At 32.2% G+C, this 23548-nt stretch overlaps 1 protein-coding gene across 2 annotated transcripts in view; it reads left to right on the top strand.

Annotated features, from left to right (window-relative positions):
- The first annotated feature begins 5153 nt into the window (after positions 1–5153).
- Positions 5154–23548, top strand: part of bbg (big bang) — a 277715-nt gene continuing 259320 nt past the window's right edge. Inside the window, exons 1-2 of one of the 2 annotated variants that reach the window (XM_070111947.1) lie at positions 5154–5343; positions 13798–14361. The gene's annotated coding sequence lies outside the window, so the exon portion shown is untranslated. The remainder of the gene's footprint in view (positions 5344–13797; positions 14362–23548) is intronic. The other variant, XM_070111946.1, reaches the window with a different exon arrangement.

Genomic DNA, 23548 nt, shown 5'->3' with positions numbered 1-23548 from the left:
ACAAACGCATTTGATTCCACAAAAGCCACAAAAGTTCAAGTGTGTTCAGCCATGTAAAAGAGAAGGTGTTGGCTGCGCATTTCCTGCGATAGCAAATGCGAGATTTTGCAAATTCACTTGCTATTTGTTGTCAGTGCTGTTGCTGGTGTCTATCTTGTTGATAAAGTGAAAGTCGCCATCTTCCATGTAGAATCTTGATTTTGTGCACAAATTTGTGTTTAATTAATTAATTGCGCATCAGACAGTCGGATTGTAAGTGCTGTGGTGCTGTGGCCCGCAGTCGGGTTCGTTACTTAAGTCTTTTGTTACTTGCTGCTGCTGTTAATTACAAGCGCATATTCATCGTGCTGAATGTGAAATTAGTGGATTCGGCGGTGATTCGAAAGCGACTGGATTTTTTTATGTTAATTAATTATTTAAATTTTTTTTCAATCATTAAAGTTTTATAAAAAAAATTTATTTTAGCACTTAATTAAATTATATAATAATTATGAATCGCATAATTTTTTATTTTTTTCCGGCTAGTATTTCTTATTTGATATTTTTAAAAGTAAAAAAACCTTTTCTATTTAAAAAGTTTTTAAATATTGTTCATTTAATATTTTTTTTATATATTTTTATAAATTTGGCATAAAATCGCCTAGTATTTTTTTATATGTTATTAATTTTTTTTTTGATATTTTTAAATAAAAAAAAAGATTTTTAATCAAATTTGCATACGTTTTTTTCGGCTAGTATTGTTTATTTAATATTTTTGAAAATTTAAAAAAAATTCTTATTTTTTTATATTTCTAAATAAAAAAAATACTTTGTTTATATTTTATTTGTTTTTACTAATTTAGTTTTCTCGTTTCTATTTAGTAATTTTTTGTTGGTATTTTTTTATTTTTATTTTATGTAATTTAACATAAGTTTTTCAGTTTTAATTCTTAAAAAATCGCTTTATGTTTTAAATTAACTTTAAATTTTTTAATTAAATAAATTTTTTTTAATTTAAAATTTTTTTAAAAATAAGTTTAATTTAATAATATATTAAGTAAATTTTTTTTAAAGTTTTTAATTTAGTTAAATTTATTTTTGCCAATTTGAAAGTAAATACTTGTGTTTCTAAAGTGGCTTGCATGTCACTCCAGCACCGAACTGGTTACAAATTGATTACATAAAATCAATAATGCATACTTTAATGCCTGGTTTAACACGAAATTTGCATATTTATCTTAAAAGCGCTCGTAGCAGCAGTCATTTGTTATGCTATATTTGCCATGCCACATATGTCAGGCGATGGTTGGTATTTGTTACGATTTATTTGTAGTAATTTTTGCAAATAGTTTTCTGTGATTAATTTTAAAATTTCACTTTTTATATATTTTTTAATAATCTTTTTTAAACAATTAAAAAAAATTTAAGTACGCTTATTGGCAGTTTTTTTAATAAACATTATTTTTCTGTAAATCATTTCTTTTAAGATTTTATATCTTTAATTTTACATATTTAATCATCATTATACATCATCATTATTTTTTTTGTAACTTGTTTTTTTAATATAAATTTTATATATTTTGAATTTTTTAAACACAATTTTTTTCATTGTTTAACATTTTTTCATATTTTTAATAATTTCTGTAAATATTCTATAATTAAATTTTTTTTTATTTTTACAATTTATTAAAAAAATTAAAATCTTAGAACAATTATTTATATTTATATTTTTAATTTTTGTTTACAAATAAATTTTTTTTAATAATTTTATGTTAATTTTCTCAGCTTTTATTGACCACAAACGTTTGCTATCATAGATATTTTAGCGATTAATTTTTCATTACACTAGTAAATCCCCAGCGCACCCAAATTTTTTCAAACACATGCACACCCATATTCACAAATACGTGTAAATATATATATGCCATGCGTTGAGTTGAAGTTTTTTCTTTCTTCACACTATATACATGCCTCCATTGGCATGCAGTTTGTATTGCCATAACTGCGGCGCGTTAATAAAACATTCGAATCGCCGTTCAAATAGTCTGCAAACTAGCTTGGCCGCCATCAGCTTGCCGGTAGACCTTGAAAGCAGTACGTTTAAATTTTTATACAACTGCGGTATTGTCTTTCTCATAAGCTAAAGCGATTTTTGTTTTCCATTTTATGTTTAAATATTACTATTTTTTATTTTCATGTATAGTTTTTTAAACAAAATTGTTGGAATAAAGGTTCAGTGTTTGTTGTTTGCATAAGAGTTGTTAATTTTTAATTAATAGCATTGGATTTTGTAAATAGTTTTATTCATGTCGTTAATCATTTTTAACGCCGAAGCAAAAACTTGCATGCAGCGTCAGCCAAGCGCATCTATAAATATATATATTATATATATATTTTTTTTAGATTTTAGCGACGTAAATAGGCGTTGTAAACTCAGAGAGTTCTTTAAATCGATTGAGAATTGCAATTTATGGATATATATAACCTCACATATCTTTATCATTCAGATAAACTTCACTACAAAGCTCAATCATAGAATTATTGTGACCAATCTATTTGACAATCCTTAGCATTTTCCACTCTTACTTTTTTTACGTTACCGTTTGAATATTTTTTAAGTATTATGATATCTTCCTAGACTAAATTTTTTAATTGGTTCTTTACGATATTTGGATAGTTCTTCGACTATTCTGCGTTGTGACAAACTCAATAAATCAGACATTATCAAAAGATCAGCACTTCTTCAATTGTAAATGGTGTAATTAACCCAATTCCATTTTTTATAGACAAGATAAGTTTTTATTCATTTATTGCAGATTTAATTTGACCTCTAAGGATAATAAAATAACTAGCAAGTTAACAACGAACACATGAAAGTTGTACAACCTATCTAATAAACATAAACACTTAAGTTGAGTTCCGTGTGCAGTCAATAAATAAGCTTTAATTTATTAACTGAATGATAATTATAAAACAACTAGCCAGTAAACAAGCCTAACAGTTAATTTATAGTGTAGAACACTTTTTAGTAGCAATTTGATACATATATTATAGTATATGACATTCTTTAACAAAGCTCTCTATAATTTCTTTAAACCAGTTGAGAATTTCAGGGCATAGGAGTTACTCAAGAAAATATTTTGCGAAAAATTTTATACATGAATAAATAATACAAATCACATTTTTTTAGAGCACGAGAACCTGACGACGGTTGGAGGCGCAGACAAGTAGATCGTTCCATCGCGTTTTGATTATTCTTGCTATGCTCCTGTCCAGATCGTCGTATAGGCAATGCATGGGCTTACCAATGTCGGGCACGTTTTCATGGCAGCCGTACACCACTCTTGGCAATCTCGTCCACTATCTCATTGGCAACTTATTTTAGCCAACAATTTCGGCCAGAAAGACTAATTTGTAGTCATTTAGTTTGGAGCTACCTTCTGTGTATGAATTATTACAGAAAAAGCCTGCTATTGTCCTTATTTCACCAATTGATCCATCGGTGAATACGAGTTTAGTAACGAGGTCGATTATAATAACATGTCCATACCAATTGCTACTATTTTTTTATATTGATTTATATTATTTCTCAGACTTCGAAACTTTACACTATTTTTTTTTTTTCAGTGTAAAATCTGTAAAGACTTGCCGAACAACAAAAACAATCATAATGTAATCAATTACAATGTGCTTTTTTGTAAGCATTGTAATTAAAATAAGGAGAGACACTACTTACAAGCACATACACATATACACAGGCAGAACGAATTTGTGAGTGCAGAATCACCGCTGCTCAAAAACTCAATGAATATTTAATGGTTATTTGTTGATATTGTTAGGCTTTGACAAACGTAGCTTAGAGCCTCTCGGGCAATCTAAATGTAAAGTGAGTGTAGCTGCTGTCGAATGCGTTAGAAACAGGTTTCGCGGCTGATTGTTTTTGTTTCTCAATTCTCATTTTGCTTTGTTTACAATCAGATGCTGGCGCTGAGATAAATTGAAAGATTTGGGTGAAGCAAATATAGACGTGATGGGGAGAAATGGTTTAGAAATATTTGATAGTTTAACTTTGAACAGTTTGTTGCATACAATTTTATATTTGTGTTATGCATTTATAAGATACCGTTATGTGATAAAATAGGAATAAACTCGTGAAAGAAATGTCACTCGGTTACAAAAGTACTGTATAAAATGAGTAGTAGTTATTGTATTTGAGCGCGCTCGACCTCATAGGCAAGGCTCTCTGAAATGCTTCCCAAATGCAATAAACATCAAAAAGCTAGTATAAACGCGCAGCATTTGACAACATAAAAGAGCAATAACAATAAAGACATGAAATAAATATAAAAATAAAAGTCACAAACAAACAATAAAGCACAACGCTGATTTGTAAGTCTCTCTATATGGGCTACTAACGAGTTAATCGAGCACCAAGCGCCGCAACTTACGCGCGCTCACCGCGTTGAGCAGGGAACCGCTTACAGAAACGTCCCCAATTTACACTCACTAAAAGTTACTCAAATAGCGCGCAGAGCGCAATTTCATTCAAGTTTTGTTAGACGCGCGCCTCCGTTAGCGCCGCACCGCACCGTACCGCAACGCAACGCGGCGCGAGTCAACATCGCGCGCGACATGCCGCGCAGCAACGCTTTCACAACGAAATGCGTCTATTTATTTATATTTTCTATTTTTAAGTTTGTTTATTTTCTAGCTACGCTATGTAATTGAATTTTCACACTCATGCTTTGTGGCCTTCCTAAGAAACGGCCGGTACGCTGGCGATGCGCCGCTCCGTACACATACGGCTAGCGCGCTAGCAACCGGCTGTTAGCTAACTCGTTTCTTAAGCTGCTTAAATGTCTCGACTGGCGAAGAATCGCTGTCGCTGACTTTTACGCGCACACACATGCATACATTTTGATACGTTTTGTTAGCCCGTTGTCCAGTAACAACCCAAGCAAACCGGCTAGCCAACAAATCGCTTGGTCATATGGCGGCCCGCGGTGTGCGAAGTGCGACGCGCGTCAAGCAGCTGTTGGTAGTGTTGGTGAGTAGCGCCTGTAATAATACGTTGCTAGCGTTTGAGCTGAGTTTTGTTTGGTCGCCGCGCGCAGTTAGAGTTTGGTATGTTGGGCGTGCAACACGCGTTCGTCGTTCGCTTACATTTAACAAATATTCACTACTCTTTAATATATAGTATATACAATTTATATAAATATATGCATATTGTTTGCGTTTAAAAATATGTCGAAACGTTGTGCGTGTTGTTTTTGTTAATTTTCTGTGCTCTGTTTTTGACACAATTTCGTTTTAATGAATTTCGCGTTTTAAACCAATTTTTGCGGTGCTCAGCATAACGAACCTGTATGTGTGTAATGGAAATTGTATTCATTTTGTCGTTATATTAATTCGCATAATTTATGGTGTCATTAAGTGATTTTTTTTTAGCATTTGTTGTGATGTGAAGTGGAAGGAAGAGGGGAATTGAAGTGAAGTTGGATCTAAAAGCATTTAAGTACGAAATAAACAAAAACCCACAAGATTGTGTAATAAACAAAGGAAAAAATATTAAAAAAAAATAATAAATAATAAAAAAAAACAAAAACAAATAAATAATAAAAAAATATTTTTATATAAATGAAATGGAGCAAAAATTTTGTATAAAAAATATATATATATTAAAAAATTATTAAAGTATTAAAAAAATAAAAAATTAATATACAATCAAAAAACCAAAATGGAAAACTAAAAGCAAGGCTTAAAAAAGCCAATAACGAAATACTCGAGTTGAAGTACTTAAGTGTTAATTTACCTTTTTTGCTATAATTTGTTTAAAAAATATAGAATATAATTTGTTTAACTTGGCTTAATGTCTAAATATCAAACTTTGTCTTGTTTATTCTTTTATATCAAAAAATCAATAACTTAACCACAATGTAAAAAAATATACGATATACTTATACGATATACGATATACTTATATATAAATGATCAGCGTGACTGAGTTGATTTAGCATGGAGCACTATAGCATATGGCTGACATACAAACTAACCGATAAAATTTAATTCCTGGTATGGTAAACTTTTTATATGACAAGATATTTTTACAGAATTTGGCATAGTTTATTGCCCAAGGCAACGATGCAATCTCCAAACAAATTGTTCAGATCAGCCCACTAAGGGGTATAGCTGCCCTACAAACCGACTGCTCAATATCAAGATAGTCAAGTCTTTTTATACTCCTTTATGCTATAAGAAGTGCAATTGTGAAGGTCATCTTGTTTTGCGTTTCACCGCGTTGGTTTTAAAATTTCTAACCTAAAAGATATTTTGGCAAGTAAAACTAATAGCACATCATTTAATTACCTCAGTATCTGAGTCTAAAGTATTAAGTGTTGTAGTGTTAAACTAGTGATTTGTTATGTTAGAACGCTGACAAAGATTGTCCCTAAGTAATTATTTAAAAATACTTAAGTCATAAAAATTAAACTATTCTTAAAGTAATAAATTCTCTAGAAGTAGTAGAAAATTGGCACGTATTTTGCGATTTAAAATGTAATAATAAGATTTATGAGCAACGAAGGATGAAAACTGTTAGAAGTGATAAGAAAGTATCGTTATAAACTATGAGAACACAACGAAAATGAATTTAGCTAATAAAATCGAATAGATTTCGAAGATATTGTTAGATATTCCAGACTTCTGCTATGAAAAGGTTTCTCTTAGTCGTTCAGAGCATTTTGAATCAACATTCCTAACTGTTTGTAGTTTAGAGTTTTTTGATTGTGGATATCTTTTAAAATAACGATAATCTAACAAAAGAAAACGCTAGCTGGCTATATGTATCCAATTTAAGAGCTGAACAAACAGGGTTTGGAGAAAACTATTGAATGGATAGTGTTTGATAGCCTTGAAGTGCCATTTGAATCCTTTCAGTGAAAGTATCTGAACCAGATTTCGTCTAAGCGTCTGTAGTGAAATGTTTGCATTTTTTCCTTAGTAGTTAATTAAGATAGGTAAGATTGTCCTTTAACTATTTGATATACAATTTTTGTAATTTTTTTTTGATTATTAATGACAGCTTCCTTCCTGTTCATGATGTCTTGCGATATAGTAAAAATTTACTGATCTAATTTTCTTCGATTAATTCTCCGTATTTTACTACTATCGGAAGGGCCTATATGGTAGAAGCTCATAAAATCTCTATTATTATTATTTTTTGGTGCTTGACTTGGCTTAGCATGGTTCTTAACACAAAAATACAAGATTATTTTTTCGCTAATTTTGGTTTTGACTTTTAAAGGCTTTCGTTTGGCATGCGATTCGTTTTTGGTGATTTTGTAAAAACATTCCCGATTGATCTGTGGTTTTTACTATTATTTTTCGAATTTTAATTTTAAAACTTAGTACTTGTAATTTTTCTTGACTGAGTTGTGGTGTTTGTCCATGCTAAGAGAAGTTAGTGTCAACTCCTAAAAATAATGATCTTAAGAGCTTACTGATCATTCAACGTAGATCTAACCTCCATTTAGAGATGAGAAACAAATCTGTGTAAAAAATCTTTTGTTAGAAATTTGAAATATTGCTCGAAAATATGTGAATAATATACAAGGCATCGGTAGAGCGGTGTGTATCAATGGATCCACACGCTTTTGCTGCCAGCAACATTTGCCAAAGTCACAATAAGGAGCCACAGCATCGTTAACGGCAAACACTTTTCTTATTGGCAACTTTTTCCACGGCGATAAACATTCGCAGCAACAGATCCGGCCAGACTGCCACACAATACCGGTGACCGCGACCGCGACGAGACCGAGACCGGGACGCGCATTGATAAATCCATTAAAAAGATTTCTCTGCTGCTATGCGGCAGTTAGTTTGCGTTGCTGTCGTTGATGCTGTTGCATGTTGATGTTGTTGCAGACGATTTAGCAAGTGACTTGTGTCTCGGGCTTGTTGTTGCCGTTGCTGCGATAGCGCGTGGCGATGCAGAAAAATGCACAAAAAAGCAAAAGAAAAAATCACCGCTAACCACTTTCCGTTCACCATTCACTTATATCGATGTGTGTGGACAAGCGTGAAAGCAGCAACAACAACAACAAAAGCAAATATAAGTAATTGCAGTAACAAAAACAACAGCAACAAGGTAGCACTAACAGTAAAAATTCCGGCAAATTAATAACAACAACGACAACAACATTAGCGCAGCAAATCAAAAGAAAAAATCTAAAAAAAATTACAAACAAATCGCATATATCGCAAAGCAATGCGGAATAGCCCAAGTACAAGGAAGAAAGCAAGAAGCGCGAAATTAAGTGTACGTGTGTATATATGCGTATATTTGTAGCCACTTGATTGCGATAAATTTGCAGAAAGCGAAAAAAATCGCCAATTCGCCGTATAATCCGCGACTGATTTGCAAGGGCAGCGGAGAGGTGGAAACGGAAAGAAATTGCATTAAATTATGTGAAATAAATTGAAATTGAAATAAAATGATATGAAATGGCAAGAAATTAATTTAATTTTAATTAAAAACACCCTTACAAACACACAAGTTTTCTATACAAGATATGAGTATTATCGTTTAGTTTGTATGGCAGCTACATGCTATAGTGAGCCGATTTAAACGATTTCTTCAGAGATTCTACCGTTGCCCGAAAAAATATTTCCAGCCAAATTTCGTTAAGATATCTTGTCAAACAAAAATGTATTTCATACAAGAACTTGATTTGGATCAGCTCGTTAATATGGCAGCTATGTATTTGCTATAGTGGTTCGATATCGGCCATTCGATAAGTGAGCGGCTTCTTAGGGAGAAAAGAAGGAGCGTAAAATTTTAGGCCAATGCGGATAGACGGACACACGAACATATCTCTTCAATTCAATTCAACTCGTCACGTTGATCATTTGTTTGCAGGCTACATGGCAAACTTAGTAAACTCTGTTTAGAAATAGTATGGCTTTTCTAAAACCTCAGCCAAAAAGTTATCGATCCTAATTTTGTTAATGTTTGATAACCAAAGCCACTGTGTACAAATAGTATGGCTACTAGGAAACCTCAACCGATAAATTTATCGATCCCCATTTCGATATATCTATCGCTATTTATTTCGATAACTATTGAAGACCGTAGCGACAGGTTATAAATAGTATGGCTCCGCCGCAACCCTAAAAGATAAAATTATCGATCCTAAGTTTGTTAATGTCTGATGCCCAAAGCCACTGTGTACACAGCCAAAGTTCTGAACTTGTTTATTGTAATTTATTTTTTGCTGCTTATTCAAGAATCATGTTTTGATTTCTTTTACGCTTTTTTCGTTGCATTTCACTGTTATATACGCCACACACTAGCGGCAAGTGCAGGCCACTTGCTGCAAGTAACTGTAAATTAATGTAGTTACAGTGCTGTCGGGTCGGTTGTTGGTTTCGTTTTTGGTTTTTACTGAGCTGCGCTGTGTGTGTGCACAATTGAGTATGCATGTATATGTGTGTTTGTATACCGTAGCATGTGCCGTTTGATGAGCAGCATCCACGGATGCGCATAAAAAGCGCTGGACACAGTTTTTCTGCTGCTTTCGGTGTGGAACTTTTATTTTATGCGCGTTTTCTTCTATTGCCTACAAAGTTCAAACATAAATACATACATATGTGTACAAACACAAACACATATCTACTCGTAAATATATAGATAGGCGCGTTTATTCGGCCTCTTGACTGCATTTTTTATTATCTTTGTACTTCACTTCAATTCTTTACTTCTTTCTTTTTTGTTTTTGCTACTGTGACCATCATGCGTGCTACTACCCTCACACGCTTCGTGCCACAACACATTTACCGTTCGATCAAGTTCAATGTGCGTTGACAAAATCGCCAATTTAAGTTTTTTCTGCCATTTTCTTCTTTGACTTCGTCATTCCGCTGCACTAATGACTGTCTGCATGTGATAGTTGTTGTTGTTGTAGTTGACGACTTTCACAAACTGCAACATTTACATTATGGTGTATGCTCTTGTCGCATGCTGGTATGTGACTGATATACGTACATACATAGACACCCATAGTGCAGCTCCATCGATTTTCTATTATTGTTGTTGTATTGTGTACTTATTACGGTTGACCTATGACTAAGTAAACGTGATCGAAAAGAAATAAATAATGTAGCACATAAAGAAATCAAATATATATTTTACATGTATTATACATACATATATAAACATATATATATACATACACATGTATATATTATATGTACATATTTATGCATGCAAGTATTGTATAGCGAATTTTAAAAATGTTATATGTACGTTTGGTTTTTATTAGTGAAAAACATTTGTTCTTTGTTTTAATTTTAATAATTTCACTAAATTTGCGAAAAAATATTTTCGGGATTTCGGGACTCATAATATTGCAACTCTAATTTTTTGCAAACATTTTTTAATTAAAAAAATATTTAATTTTTTAAACTTGTATAATATTGCAACACTAAAGAGTTTCAGGGATTTGCAGAAACTGTCAAAAATTACGAACATTTTTGTAACATCTGGAATTTTCAGGATTCACAAAAATGTTATCTTTGTTAAATTTTTTCGATGTTATTAATTTCACTAAATTAGTGAAAACAAATATGTAGGGGTTTTCAGACCAGATAATATTACATTTACGGTATTTTTGCAAAAAATTTTTCGAATATTTGATTTTTTAAACGTGTACATTTTTGAATGCATAAATTTTCGGGATTTCGGCACTTACATATAATATTACAATACTGCACATTTTCGGGATTTCGGAAATTTGCAAAAGCTATCAAAAATAACGAATATTTTTTTAACACCATCACATACATTTTCGGCATTTCGGGATTCACGAAGATTTTCTCTTTGCTATTATATCATAATTTCAAAAATTTCACTAAATTTGAAAAAAAAAAATTCGGGATTTCGGGACTCATAATATTGCAACACTAAACATTTTCGGGGTTTTGGGACTCGTAAGTTAGCAAAAAAGATCAAAGTGAATAAAATACTCTGCTTTTAAACTTGTACATTTTGAAAGCATGCATTTTCGGGATTCCGGCACTAATGTTATAGAAATTCCTTAATATTTTTGGGATTTCGAGAACTAGTCAAAAGTAACGAAAAATATAGATATATAATAAATTTATAATTTCTATAATATCTGAAAACCAGATGGATTTCTAAATATATATATCAAAGGGTAGTCAAATAAGGAAGCACAGGCGATAGCTTGGGTTCCAAACTTTCATACAGCAAAGTGTGAGCCAAGTCTTATAAGTAAGCCCAAGATGATGTCGGGTCAGTTTCGCAGCTTTTGTCCCATATAACTGATGATAACTTCAAAAAGTAGTACATTCGAGATACATACAACTTTTTTAAAATCCTAAGAAACCGAAAGTATTTTTAGCGCCACTAGTCTCAGCGCACTCAAGTGCAGCTACCAATAAGTACACGCACAATTGTTGTGTCTAAATAACCCGGAACTATCTGAAACCAAAAAAAACAAGAAGCCTTCACTGACGTGCAGGTCGGTCAACGGCGGATATTTTGTCGCACGGCTATTTTTACGCGCCTTTCAAATGTGAGCCTATTTCGGTCGACGAATGCCATTTGCCGGCAGCTGCTAATTGTGCGTAAAAAAAAAAATTGCGGCTAAATGTGAAAATACCTGCGTTGCGGTCGTTGAACGCCGGCGGCCAATTTACCAACTATGTATCTCCAATCGCCAAGCGCTAAAGCCTCGGCCGTCAATCGGCGCATGGCAATCGCCAATGGCAAATCGCTTATGGAAAACAATAGTGTCTGAGGCATTCACTGGCAAGCAATTACGCACTGTTGTGAGGTCGTTGCAATGCGTTTTGTTGCAATGTCTTAAGTTGCATGCAACAAAAAAATTATAAAGAAACAACAAAAACTATCGAAGTGAAATAATAATTGTGTGCGCATAAAGATTTCCAGTGTTTAAATGTGCGTAATTAATTTTTTAATTGAATGTGCATAATATGCCAACAACAAATACAACAACAAGCGTGAAATTTACAAATTGTCGACGGCGCAGCTCGCGTGCGCGCCAAGTCAAATAATTGAAATAAAATAATTTGAAATGTTCCCACAACGTGATTAATCATTTTTCACACCGGCTTTGCGGCATAATTTTCGCTAAATAACTTAATTGCCTTTAAATTGTTGCTTAAACATTTTACTTGACTGATAAAGTCATTTAGCCGCTTTTGGGTGTTAATTTATGCTCGCTGTTATCTTTTCGCTTAATATTTTAATATTTGTACTTTAAACCGTTATTTTATGTTGAGTATATTTTGTGGCTAAAATTTTTTGCCGCTAATTGATTTTTTATGTGCCAATAAAGCTTTGCTGCTGCGGTGTTGTGAAAGTGAAAATTCGAAAAGTTTTATGATCAGTAAATTTATTTTTGCCAAAAGCAGTTAAAATATGGAAAATATTAGAAAATTAACGCTAAATGGGCGCATAAAAATATATTGGGTGTTTGGGTATTAATTTATTTTAATATTTTGAAAAATTCGAAAGCGTCAAGAAAGATGGAATGAAACGTTTTGTAGCTTAACTATACATAGTATATGTAGATATTTCTGTAAGGAAAGGCTTAGCTAAATTTATAAAAATCCTTGGCGAATAATTGCACTCATTAGTAGAAAAAATATGGGTACTTACCATTAATGCCTGTACAAGGGTAATTAGCTAATTATACATATTAATGAAAGTTGAAGTGAATAATATTTTAGCGAAATAAACTAATGTTAAGTAGTGAAAGTAAAGCAAAACTTAGTTTAAAAAGTCAAAAATAATATACAGCGATAATTGCGAAAATATTAAAATATTCAAAAAAGAAAACAAAATAAAATAAAAACTAGAAAAAACATTTACTACGGCTGCATCGAAACTAGAATACCCTTTACAACTAAAAAATAAATGAAATTTCTTACAAGAACTTGATTCTGATCGTTCAGTTTGTATATCAGCTATATGCTATAGTCGTTCGATCTGGAAATTTTATCAGATATTGTAGCAATGGTTAGATAATAATCCATGCCAAATATTTTGTAGAAATCTTGCCAGCTAAAAAAGTTTTCCATACAAGAACTTGATTTCAATCGTTCAGTTTGTATGACAGTTATATGCTATAGAGGTGCGATCTGAAAAATTTCTTTGGACGTTTTAGCGTAGCCTTGGGCAATAATGTCTGCCAAATTTCGTGAAAATGATACAAGGACAAGGACAAGGTTTTCATTGATCGATAACAGCTATATGCTATAGAGGTGCGAACTGAATATTTTCTTCGGATATTTTACAATTTTTTTAGGGAATTTTTTCTGCCGAATTTCGGGAAGATATTACAGCTCGTCACGCTGGTTATTTAAACTCGTATATGTATATATATATATTTTATAGGGACTCAGAGTTTCCTTATAATAATAAATAAAAAACATAGTATGAAAATAGTTTTAATCAATTTTGAATAAAAAAATATTTAATAAGCAATTAAAGTAAGGGCAGCCATTTGAAATGAAATAAATAACCACAAAATGGAGAATATTGTGTTATGATAACTTTAAAAATTAACGTTATTCTCCAAATTAGTCTTAATTTATACTCTAGCACCACTTTTTCAAAGTATTTGGTGTAATATGAAAAATTATGTAGGCATCGTTGACAGAATGAGTTATATGTCCGATGCAGTTAAATATAAACTTACGCTACTGAAATATTGCTAGATCATTAATTTAATATAATAATTTATATTCAAAATGTATATTTATTTTTTACAGTGCTGAGACTACATACTAAAAAACCACTACACGGTAAAACAACACGGTAAACTAAAAGAAGCGACATTATTCTAGTGAAATTGAAAGTCAAGTCTTATTAACAAGAAAAAATAATAGGTTCCAAAACAACCAAACACAACGGAAGTGAATAAAAGAGTGAAATAAGAAACCCAAAAAGTGCACGAAGCATAAATACATACAAATATAACGAAGTTCAATTACCGTTCAGTGAGTGATGAAGGGTCGTTGAAGGCGGAAGTGTTGAAACGTGTAAAAGTCAAGTCTTTTAATCTGTTTATGAAAAAAATATTGTTAATTTCCAATAACAATAAACTAAATAAGAAGTGAAAAATAAGAGAGAAATAAAGAGAAGCTTTAAAAATTAATGTCAAGCAGTAAAATTGCTTAGATAATTTTATGAAAATAATTTAAAGTGATAAAATAATAATTCTAAAACAGTGTTGTGAAAAATTCGCGCAGTGTAATTGAGAGTAAGCCTAAATATTGGAGAGCACGCAGCACAACAGAAAAGTGGAGAGCAGAGAGATTTTTTTTAAAGCAGCTGTAAGTGCTTATTAAATTTGTATTTTAGTAAATTAAATTATTATATTGTTGCAACAACTCTTTTTATGCTCTCTAACCTCAAAATAATTTTTTGAATTTGTAGCAAATTTGACATTATATTTAACACAAATGCAGTTATTTTTCATGACGCGTTAACACCTTCGACATATCCAAGATTTATATTTATTATATGCTAAAAAATTAATAAATGGTTTTAGTATTTTTTTTATATTTTACTGAACAACCTTGACAGCTCTTGCGCTTCATCGCTAAGTCTATTACTCATTAGCAGTTAGCCACATTACCTTTTTCATCAACTCAAATGAGTTCATTAATAACGATTTGAATTGCTAGAAACAAGCGTTCTCATTGTTGTCGTTTAAGAGCTTGCAGTTCTTTTTACCACAAAAGTATATTGGCTAAAAGCATTCTTAACTCGTTTCTACATTTAACAGCATCAAAATTACAGATGCGCATGGTTCGGTTTATTAAGCACTGCTGAGCGGATGATGTTATGAACTATGTATGAGTCAAAAGTTGTTTTAGCCAATAAAGTTGAAAAGGAAATAGCAACAATTAAAAAAAAAATTATCTTCTAATTTATATTTATGAGAGAAAAGGAATTCACAGTTATAAAGATAGAAAAGTGGGTCTCTAATTTCGCATGTTGCGAATGGTTTGACAAAGTGAGACAGGGAGAGAACATTAAACTTAGAATTTCACCAAAAACAGTTATATAGTTAGGTCAAACTGGCTTTGCCCAAAATATAATATTTCTAAACAAAATAAAGAAAAAACGTTAGCTTGAGCTGAACCGAAGCTTGTGAATTTCTTACAGCATAAAATATCTTTATCTTGATTTTTATCGGACAGTTTGTATGGCAGCGATATGCTATAGTAGTCCGATATCGGTGGTTTCGACAAATGACCAGCTTCTTTGCGTGTACACAAAACGATAACTTAAAAACTGAGGGACAGACAGAAGGAGATGGCGAAATTGACTCAACTCGTCACGCTGATCATTTATATGTATATTTTATAGGGTCTCCGACGTCTCCTTTAGTGTGTTGCGAACATTGTAACAAACTTAATATATCTTGTTGAAGCTATAAAAAATTAAAAACCATACTAGCAATATCAAGGTGCCTAACCTTCATATTCCTAACGTTCAAGCTCTTTTAATAAGTCTACTTCAACATCAATACTAATATAAAAATAGTAATAACAACTCTACAAATTTAAACGAGCGCGCTTGGTGTGGGAATTTGAATGAATGCTCAGCAGAGCAGAACACTTAATTTTCGCTGTATATATAAAACATTGAACTTAAAAAAGGCATAAGAGCTGCATATAATATGAGAATCTGTCATACATATATGTATACTCCCAAACCTCGAAAGTGTCGAAATTTAGTGAGTGCAGCCTTTCGTTCATTAAATTAGTTAAGGCATAAAAGCTAAGCCAAATCACTCAAATTCAGCGACGAACTGGTCGTGTGACTGACTCATTGCCTAATTGATATTTGGTCTAGTTGTCAACTTTTATGACGCGTTGATGGGATGCTCAAATGACCGTTCCGCTGACAGACTATTTGACTTAATTAAAAGGTAGTCAGACTGTCTTACAGCCATTTTTGGCATACATTTTGCGCCTCTCTCTTCTCTGCTATATATACTCATATGTATATACTTGTACATACACATCTATATGCTCTCCTAACATTCCTGCTTGCTTTTCCAATGAGTGGCTACCTCTTCATTTCGAATTTTTTCTTAATTGTTGCAAGACAATTAAAGCAAATTAAAAGCTACGCCAACCGCTTTCTCAGACATTTACCATTCTTCAGTGCTTTTCTCGTGTGCAATTGCAATGGAATTGTGTAAATCTTCACACAATCTGCACGGGAATGCATCGTGATTGTCGGCAGTTGATTATGTGAATTTATTGTTCACAGCGTTGACAAGAAGCTTCTTTATATAAAAGTTTGTGTGAGTAATCTGCTTGGTCCCGCTGGCATAGTCTGCTTGAAATAATGATAGCAAAAAGAACTGAGATTTTTTTATATGAAAGACCTCGTGATTTGAAGAGTTTAGGTGCTCAATTGAGGTTCTCATTAATCTTGATTTATAATATTATGATCTATTATTTCATTGTTTGTTTCTTGATGAAAGAAAGCGATAACTTAAGTGACTGAGAAAGCTTTATGAAAACTAATAGTAATAGTAAAGCTTTCAAGTTTATTGGCGCTATTTTCAAATTATGCTTGAATATTGAGGAAAGCAAGCTTTATAGCTGGATAATTATTGAATAAAAAAATGTGGTTTTTCTGGGTAAAAGAAAGTCTCACGATTAACTTTTAAATAAAACTGGATGAGAATTATAATTTCTTTTCTAATGAAAACAGTTAACTATGTGGAGAGAACAACAAATTTGATTTAAGAGTTATATTTGGCGCATGGTAAGAGAAAGAGAGTGAGAAAGAGAGATACATTAGGAGAGGTAGAGAGAGAGAAATAATAAAATTTAAATACTTTCAGAGCTACTAGTACATAAAGTATGTACCTAATTTTAATTTACAGCCTGAGAAGCTTTTCTCTCAAAAATTTTAAAAATTTAAAAATAATGTCAAAATTCTCATAGTTTGACCATTTTTGAAAGCAGTTCAATTTTTATTATAATCTTATTTTTGCTTATAATTTTGCATTTTGCAAAAAGAACAATCCATGCTTTGACCGTAATTGAGAGCAATGCAGATATATACAGATATGTCATTTTATTTTTTGGAGTAAAATATATAATTTTATAGCTTCTTAAAAAGAATTATGTTGCAACAAGCCTAAAAAAAGAACGTTTAGAGGTGACAAGCCAATGGAAAGGCAACACAAAAACCACAAGCAAAAAGGCGACACTCAGTAGTACTTGGAGCAGACATTGGGTGCTTAAAACTGGAGTGCAGATAAGAGTTGCGACTATTGAACAGGCAAAAACAAAGGCAGTCGACAATGCTTACATAACCCTACACTTCCAAACATCTACCTTACAGAAGTTATGTTGGCTGGCCGTTGAGCTATGCAGAACATGTGTTAAAATCTAAGAAGAAGTTGAAAAACATAAAAACAGCATAAGAACAACAAAAACTACCACTTGGGTTACTAAACGGCGTACCTACTAACCACTTGCCATAAAACACAGAGCAATAAAGTTCAGTGAACTTGGGAGGTGTTGACAAATGGTTTGGCGTTAAGTGGACATTGAACTTAATGAAATGTATTGGCGTTATGCAACGGTAGTGGCTACAAAATATAGATCAGAAATTTCTATAAGTGTTGGAACATTATTTTTTTTAACTGGTTGCAAAAAAGAAGTTTGTATTTTGATGAGTCGCTAAATTGTAGTTTAACCATTTATTAAAAAAAAAAGAATAATTTCTGAAAGCAAAATGATGTTTATATTTACAATATGTTATTTTAAAATGTCAAATTTGCAATGAAACTTAATAATTTAATATACTGATACGAGCAATATGATTTCTTCTAAGGCATACTTTTAGGCGATATGCATTTTGCGCTACAATTTCATTCGCTAGCACCACAAGCACTAACTTCTCAAACAGTTAATAGTATAGGCGTTAGATGGCCTATCCCCTAAGGCGGCCGAGAATCACACTTAGACTGTAAATACAGTTCTTTGTGAAGCCAGATAAAAACTCTCGACAACACAATTTGAACTAATCGCAAATCTTCTTAGATCCTTATTTATATATCCTTTATTTCAACTAGTTGTCTAAAAGTGTGAGATCGGAGTTATTTTAGCCTTGATGTGGTAAAGGCGGAACATTCGAAAAAGAAGTGTTAAGATGATTTTATCTCTTCTTCTTCCAAGCAACGTATGCAACTGGCGTCTGGTGGAATTCGCATGAATCTCGATCGGGTAGTGCCCAGTTAAAGCTGCTGTAACTATTGAAAGATGAAATTTGATGTGGGATGACATTGAATTCGATGAAATACTTTTTCGACAACCTTATCCGATGAAAACTTTCCATGGATACTTTCAATTTTAGTTTTGTTACGGGTTGGAAGGTGTATTCCTGAGATAGTGGGTCTTTAACCTGAACAAGGCTTACTAACATGACGTATCCTAATCTCGACATTATTATTAAGTTTTCCTTTGGTGAGTGACTGAATTATTGAGTGAAGGGTTTTAAACTCGACCCAAATGGCCACCGAAATGTGGTACGAAGGGAAGCATGACAAACTAACCCCTTCGTATCGTCCAGCACATATTATTTACTACAAATTAATAGTCCTAGACCACAGCTAAGTTCAGTTCAATGCACTAAAAAGGCCGCTAAAAGTATTAACAAATAAATCTCACGCATTACTGCTTGTATGTATAATATATACATATATAGCTCTAAATGTCTGCCACACGCAACTAACTTCACTAGAAAGTGCATTGTGGCGATTCGGTTTGATGAAAATCGATATAGAATTTATGTAATCAAGCCAATCGCATGCGAGACCACTGACCCATTTTGAGTTCACGGTAAGACACAATAAACTCGCATGCGTGGCTCGCCAACAGGTACATATACAAGTACACCCGAGCAACGATAAACTAGTTTCGAAACATTCAATGCTTCAATGGCTCAATAGTTGCATGGAAAAAGTTGTCATTGCAACTGTTCTCCTATTCTATGCTACATTTACATTTCTGGCTATTAGCCACTGGCTGCCACGGCAATAACACTCCCCATTCGCCACCAACCGTCAAGCGAACTGTGTTGCACATTTTTATGCCTTCAACAGTGTGCACTCGTTCGCTGTGCGTCCGCTTAATAGACAGTTCGAACAACATTTGGACAGACAGTCGATTGAACGTAAGTACATTATAGTGGTTTTATTTACTGCATTGTCTATATATACCAAATGTGTGTATGCTTGCTCGTGTATCAGCAGCCGAGTAAAGTGAGTCAGTAACTTACAATTAGCGGCATAAAAGTCTGCTACAACAATAAAGCTAGTAATTAAAAAACGAAATGAAACAATGCTAGTAAATTTTCACAAAAACTGCATGAATACAAAGACAGTAATGTGTAGTAAAAAAAAAAAAACACAATCCGGAAAAATTGTGTGCTGTTGCATGCGTTGTTGCATAAATTTACATAGCAAATTAATTGAACCGTTTGATATGTGGCCGTAAGTGGGAGTTACAACATGTGAACTGCATTTATTAAAAAATTTACAAACTACACTGGAAAAAATGTAAGGAAACATAAGAAAATACAGTAATTTTGGCTGCCCCGAAACTTTAATAACCTTCACAAATGCATTTCTTATAGCATAAAAGGGTATAATAAGATGTTAATCTTGATTTTGATCGGCCATCCGAACTGAAAAATTTATGCGTAGATTGTACCGTTAACTTAAAAAATAATGTATGCCAAATTTCGTGAAGATATCTTGTCAAATAAAAAAGTTTTCCTTACAAGAGGTTAATTTTGATTGGGCAGTTCGTGACATATGAGCAGTTTCTTAAGAAGAAAAAAAATACATGTGCAAAATTTCAGATCCATATCTCGAAAATTGAAGAATTAGTTTATTTATATACAGACGGACATAGCTAAATCGACTTAGCTTGTCACGCTGATCATTTATGTATGTATCGTAACATGCTATATAGGGTCGGATTCCTTCGAAATGTTAGAAACTTCGCGTCAAACTTAATATACCCTGTTCTGGGTATAATTAACCGTTATTTGTTAGATAAATAACCCAATATAAAAATGATAGATTTTTTGTTTAGAGTAATGGATGGACCAAATTAAACTAGTTCTTTTCTAAAATTTTAAAATATATACTAAAAAAAAAGTAATTAAAGTTGAATTTTCGAAATAAAAGGTATTTCAAGAATACTAACCCGATTGTGAAATCTTATAACATCTGTCATTTAAGTTTGACCAAAATGTGAAATGTGAGAAAAATTTGATTGGTGCTGATATTTTTACTTTTTTAGGAACTTAAATACCGTAATTAGCAAAGGTGTTTCAATATGTGTAAGTTTCAGTTTCGAAATTCGAAACTAAATATTTTCTATTTCGTTTTTTGAGGCTAATTTCGAAAAACGGGGAAAATTACTGTTTTCCTTAAGACTCAATATTGCGAAAAACTTAGTTTATATACTCTATACTCTTTTCCAAATGATTTGGTAGTATTTTATGCTCTAAGTTCTAAACATTACAAATAAAACCGACATCCATCGGATGATACCTCATTTCTTATGGGGGTTTCTCACTACAGGGCTTTAATGATATAAAATATATTAAGTTTTAAAATTATAAAGCAATAGTAAAAATCTATTTAAGAGTAAAATCAATTATCTGGTACTACTACTTCTATAAGTTATTTCTGCAGCTATTTAGAATAATTTGCTAACGGTGTAAAATGAAATGTCACGAACTGGAAAGACCTGTAAACATTAAATCTAATATTATATATGTAAGATTTCTTCAACGGTATGACATGTATATGTAGGTACATATGTATGTAATCTGTTATTGTAATTAGTTTAAATTAATATATTTATTTTTATTTATTTTTATGAAATAACTGTAGTTAAGGTGCAGCTAAATGATAGAGAGTGGTATTCCAAGGCCACGCAATGCGAGCAATTATAACAATTAAGTCTTCTAAGCTGAGAGGCTAAGAACAAAAGCGAGTTCAATAAGTGCTCCAAACGGTTCAAGTAATTGTGCGGAAAAAATAATTACTGTAAAATTAGTAACAAATTACAATTGAAACTAAAAGTGGGCTCTCAGCTGGTAAAAGATTTTTATAGCTTAAAAAAATTTTTTTGTATTTATATATTTATTTTGTCTTTACGCAATTGAATGCATTTTCACAACACAAATTTTCAATTTGCTGCTTAAGAAAATAAAATTGTTAAAGTTTTGCAATATTTTTGTAATGAGTGGGTTTATCGCTTTCTCATAAATAATTTTTAATGATACCTAAAAGCTACTTGTACTGATGAAATATTGCACCGTTAGGCGATTCAAAAGCATAAAATTTGAATAATTATTTCTTTAGTAATTTTTTACTATTAAACTCAACTACAAGCAAGTAATCGCATATTTATGATTACCATTCAATTACTTATACAGGGTGACTAATATAGTGGTTTCTTAAAACGTAGTACTCAAGCTAATTGTTTTTAATTACAGACTTCCAGTATTGGCATTTTATAGTATTTATATGATTTATAAATAATGTGAGTATTATTAATTATCATTTAGCGCCATATATTCTCATATAAAAGATCCCCTGAACAGAACGGCGTGTGTTCAAAAGCACATTTCTGTTTGAAGTGAGAACTAAACCACTTTCATTACCTTACATTTTTTTGCTGCTCCAGAGATTTAATTACATTAATTTTTATTTTACCTGCACACTTATTTTTATTTATTTATTTTATTTTTATTTTATTTTATTTTTTATTTATAATTCTAAGTTTCTAATATTGAAAATTAACAAAAAATTGATTTGCCTCTCATATTGCCCTGGTTCAGCAATTATTTTATCACTTTTTTTGTGTTCTAAAGCATTTTTCGTGGCGTGACCATTATTAAATTACCATACAATTCAAAAATGGTATTTACTTCGGGGCACGTTTTTGCATATTTAATTAAATAAATGTTTTCAATGAGTAATACTTTAAAGTCATAAAGCGTAATCGCCCACTCACGAGAGGCCACATGAAAATAAACAGTTGAAAAGAACTGGAGATAATTAATAGACAATAATGCAAATCATTGAAACAAAAACAAAAACAATATTAATAACAACATAAAGCATTATAGCAAAGGTATTTCGCGTGGCAGAATTCAGAACATTTTATTTTAATGAGGTAATTTAGTTGGGAATTGCATTTTTTGTGGCGTAAGTGGTCAGTTTGACTGGGTTGGTCGATTTTTGGGAAAATTACTAGATTGATTGTGAGTCTGATTCGAACATTGCATGAGTTATTAACAATTTCAGTGAAAGAGACTAATTAGCTTCATGATTAGCTCTTCATAGTTATCGCTAGTTGAGCTAGCAGGCGATCTCCGATTTTGATACCCTGAATCGTGTATCAAGTTTGCTATAATTTTTGTAACATCAAGAAGGAAACGTCGGAGACCCTATAAAGTGTGTATAGTATAAATGATCAGCATGATAAGCTGAGTCGATTTAACCATGTTCAAAAACTCATAAATTTAATAAGTTGTCCGTCGGATGAACTTCTCGGCTGCTCTATGTTGATATTACGACGGAAGAACATAACATAAGCTCACTTACTCTAGAAACTATGATACATATTGGAAAGCTACTTACTATTTAGAATTGACTTACAGAATGCCTAGATTTACTATAGAGTTACTAATTTCTGTAACTCCATTATATAATAAATAATATGTTCGTTTGTATGAGCATATAATTTTGTATGTTTTATGTCAGGTTTTCGTGTACCTTCACTAATTGCCTGTCACATTATTTTCAAAGGCAAATCTACATTTTTACATATCGCCACCATCTAATAAGGCATGAAAGCACGCGCCATGCGTCATACGCTCGCGAGGTGTGTCATAACACAGCTGGCGACCGAACTATTTGTGCCGCCTACCGTTGTGCGCATGCGTGGCACATTGACTCGACTGCGATACTTAATTAATGAAATAGCAAGTTGTGAATGGTCAGGTTTAATATACAAGTAATATGACAAATATTAAAGGCAGCATGTGAATATACTTGTGTGTGTGTCTACATACCTGAAAGCGGATAATGGGGGTACGTGAGACAAAAAAAAATTGAAGAAGGTTGAAAACGTTTTTTTTTGTTGTATTAAAAAATTTTTAAATAGTGAAAAAAATAAACAATTAAAGCATGGCTTCGATTAACACGGTATTTGAAACTATTTTTTATTTTACTTCCTTTTGTGTGCGCGCCTCTTTCAACAGCCACCTCTTGCTTATTTGGCACGCCACCACTTTTACTTTGCTACCATTTCTTGTCACTTTTTTGATACTTTGCTTTGCTTACAACACTATTGTGTGTTTTGTTTTTATTATTGTTGCTTTATTATATCGTGCTGCCATTGCTTTTGTTATATCTCAGCTATTTTGTTTATTAATTGCCCGCAAATACCTGAA

This window comes from Bactrocera oleae, chromosome 6, assembly GCF_042242935.1.
Source record: "Bactrocera oleae isolate idBacOlea1 chromosome 6, idBacOlea1, whole genome shotgun sequence".
NCBI lineage: Eukaryota > Metazoa > Arthropoda > Insecta > Diptera > Tephritidae > Bactrocera > Bactrocera oleae.
This window is presented reverse-complemented; position numbering and strand designations above follow the sequence as displayed.